A 4,116-nucleotide genomic window follows, 5' to 3' on the forward strand; every position below is an offset into this window, starting at 1 on the left:
AAGATAAATTCGACATCTCGCAACCTTCGAACCCCAACATTCCTCCCTTTGTGAGAATTTTCGAATCTAAGTTGTAAACATATGTTCTGGTTGATGTAACTTCCTTCGGATCTCTAAGTACCAATTCACCATCTTCTGAATCTCTGCCTTTTCCTTGTCATTATTCGTGTAGTGCGATGAAGTGTACTTTTCAATATCACTCATTGGAAACAAGAATTTCGTAACATTACAATTCTTGTTCTTTCCTAAAAAAACAATCCCATAGGGTTTCAAACATATCTCCCCATCTTCATAACCTTTCAGCACAGCCTGGTCCTTGATCATTGATTTTGAAAAGAAACTTGTTTTCGCAAAGTATTTGCCAACTCTATATCAGTCAAAGCCAAAGATCCATAATAACCTTCAATGAAGACCCTTAAATGTGCGAATCCAATCAAAAAATATTATTTGTTAGTAACTTGCTGTCTCGACACATTGACTGACTTTAAGATCTTCGCAACAATCAACATATCATAAAGGTTCTTCAAAGGAAAGTCAGCAACCGAGAAGTCGAATGCGACATTGTTTGCTCGGACTGCATAGTATCGATAATTCTGTAACATACCCTCGAACAAAACGTCTTTGGATACGTTAAGAACTTGAATTATTTTGACTGATGACCAGATATCGTCTTCATTCTTCCCCAGAACTGCATGGAAAAGAAACTTCATGCGTTTGAACTCGATCTTGTAATTGTACTGATTTGCAAGCTCGAATTGTTCATCAAGAAACATCATATGATTTATCGGAAAGTCCAACTGATTGAAATCAGTGTTCTCGATGTCATAGCTTTTCTTGGGAGTTTTCTGAATGAATTCATCTCACCAGAAACAATAGTAGCTTCGATATATTCATAGTTTTAATATTTCACAGGGTCACCTTTGTTGAGACCTTGTGGATCATTGGCTCTTGTTCTAAGAATGCTTTATATCTTCCTTTGTTTCTCTATTTCTTGTTCCAAGGAAGCGTTCTTCTCTTCAGCTGTGGGCTCATGAAGTATACCCTTTCCTTTGTTTTGCATCTGTTTTGTAGTAGGAGGTGGTTTCGAAGAACTTGATCCTCCACCAGCAGGACGTCGAAATTGTAGATACAGTTATGAGAGAAGTAGGAAGCTTAGTAGAAGATACCTTTCCCATGACCTTCGCATCATCATCATTCTTATTTGATACACTTCCACCAGTTCCGACACTTGACCCACTGCCAACACCTCCCTTTTCTCCCCCTTGCACCCACGTGGAAACAGGCGGGGCATCTGTATCAGTTTCGAAAGCGGAGTTAATTCCTTCTGAATAGTTTACTCCAACAAGGAAAAGTTCTCGGAAAGAAGTTCAGGAGTAATCAACGAAGATAAAACAAAACTTGACTTCAGCACCAAACCCTTCAATTCAACTAACAGCTTGTTAATGTTCTCAAAGCTTTGAACATCTGCTTCAGCCATCTTATCAACCTTCGGAACAAGATATTCGTACAGCTTAACAAATTTTGTTAAAACATCCGGAATTATATCAACGTTCTAATGAAGAGATGAATAATCATGTTGTAGAGCTGTAATTTCTCTTCCCATATCCTCCCGAAGTTCTTGAAGGTTAAAATTCACATCTTCTCGAACTTTCTTCACATCTTGGATAAAAAAAAATATGCCTTTGCTTAGCAACCTCCTTTAACTCTTTCAAATCAGAATTAAATAAAGTAGACTGTGCCTTTATCCTCTTCTTATTGTTGCTATCAGCTTCATTAATTACCTCATGAATGCGATTTTCTTTACGCTTCAACAACAAATCAACCTTTATGCTCGACACAAATTGCTTTCCCCCTCCATTAGCTTGAATTTGTAAAAGAGAATTTAGCTTTCTGTTTAGAATTTTGAATTGTTTCCATGTGATAAACATATGATCCAGAATGTTTTCTTCCTTTGAATCAAATGCGATATCAACAAAGGTTCCATCAAACGAATCATCATCATCATTCTGATCATCATCTTCTTGAATCAATGGAGGATCAGTGGATTAGGATGAAAACAGGGATATAATGGGTTGATTTATGAAATTATCAAAAGTGGATGAATGTGTAGAAGTGGGAACAGTAGAAACAAATGGTGGTAGAGAAGTGGAAGTTTCAACTGTGGAAGTTTCGAAAGTAGATGAGATAACAAGATTGAGATTACCTTGGTCTTCATTGAGAAGGGCTTCGTTATTGAACACTCCTTCACTAATATTGACATTTACGTCCATATTAGATATGTTCTCATTGATGTCTAAGGTTTGATATTCCTCATGAAATGACTCAGTATTCGAAACCTTAGGTGGTGTGACAATTGTCTGCTCAGGAGTAGATACCTTCGTAGGATCACCTAGATTAGTGGTTGTGTCCACAGTAGATGTTTTCACAGAGCCACCAGAATTTCCAGTCTCCTCGAAATTCGATTTAACTGGAGAATCCCTCTTAGGTGATGGAATATTCATATCATGAAGCGGTGATTTCGGAACAACAGTATCTTCTGTAGATTCTTTGATAATCAGCTTTCTCCTTTTCTTGGCTATATTAGTTGGAAACCTCTTCTTCGAAGCAAGTGAGGCCAGAATTGGAACTTCACGAATTAGAACACCTTGTCGAGTGACATGATGTTTTCGAGTAAACTTTCGAGAAAAACTTTCGGACCTCTCAAGTGAATGAGATGGTCTATGCGCCATTTTATTCAATCTCTTTAAAACCCCAGACTTCAAAGGTAAGACGTATGCTTGTGGTTGAGACTCTTCTGTATGAATAGGCATCGAATGTCACACCCCCGAACCAGACGGCGGAAACGTCCGAGGGCTTGCGCGTGACTTCATATTCAAATATCATTACAATGAATATAAATGAAACATAACATCATCATCACCATGCATAATATAATACAACTGTCATTGTTCACATCAAGTACAATATTTTAAATTACATGACCATAACATTCAGCGTACGATGTTTAATAGTACACAAAACAAAATCACATATTATTGTTGATTCTACCGCTTAACGAGTTCCTGAGAATACAAGTTATTTTGAAAACGTTCAACATAACAATGTTGGTGAGTTCATAAGTGTATTTTAATGAAAAGTGATGTATCGATAGTAAAACACCAGAAAATCCGATATTTTCTGCAAAAGAGTTTGAAAATGATGTATCAAATCAAGTATTAATGCATGTGTGGTTTCCATTGTAGAAAATATGTAAAAATAAGTTCCCGAAAATCTTGTTTGTTTCTGTTGTAAATTGAAGGTCGTGTGCAAATGTATATTTTTCCCCCAGAAAATCCGATATTTTCTGATTATAAAAGTAATGTAGTCTTAAAACCCTAAGACCAGGTATTAGTGTGTGTACGTTTTGTGTCGCCACGATTTGTATTTGTATTCCGTAATATTTTATGGTATTGATCTCTATGTGAGTCGTTACAACCATGCTTAATAATGACTAATTCGCCTGCCATGGCATATCAGACGCCGGTTTGTCGAAGGTAAGGTTTGTCACCCTAGACTGGCCTAGTCTAGCTGTAGCGAACATCTCAGGTGTGGGGTGTCACCCAATATATATCTATACACAAACTCCCGCTCTCCCTCCAGGAGACTCTGGTTATAACTACAGGCTACGATCATACACTCAAGGGTGGCAACCGACAAGTCTCACTAGATCTTTAACTTGTTCACGAGTAATGTACTACACCAAGTATAATGTTTAAGGGCATGTTTTAAGTTTTCACATCCAAAAGTATGTATATGAGTATATGAAGTTCAATACATATGTAGAGGGACAGATAGGGTCCACTAAACATGTGAAAGGGTAATTCAGGCCCAATAGGCATGTAATTGGACCACTAAGGCCTAATAAACATGTGATCCATAGTTCAGGCCCAAATTAACATCGAGATGGACCACAAAGGTCCAATAAACATGTCATGGAAAATATTAGGCCCAATATACATTTAAATGGGCCCCTAAGGCCCATTTGCCATGTAACGAGGGTATTAGGCCCAATAAAATGTTATCAAGGTATTTATTCCATTCGTTATTATTTCGTTGTTTGTTTTTGTTTAAGAGTTT

This window comes from Lactuca virosa, chromosome 1 (genome assembly GCF_052849685.1).
Source record: "Lactuca virosa cultivar CGN04683 chromosome 1, Lactuca_virosa_CGN04683_v6, whole genome shotgun sequence".
Lineage (NCBI taxonomy): Eukaryota > Viridiplantae > Streptophyta > Magnoliopsida > Asterales > Asteraceae > Lactuca > Lactuca virosa.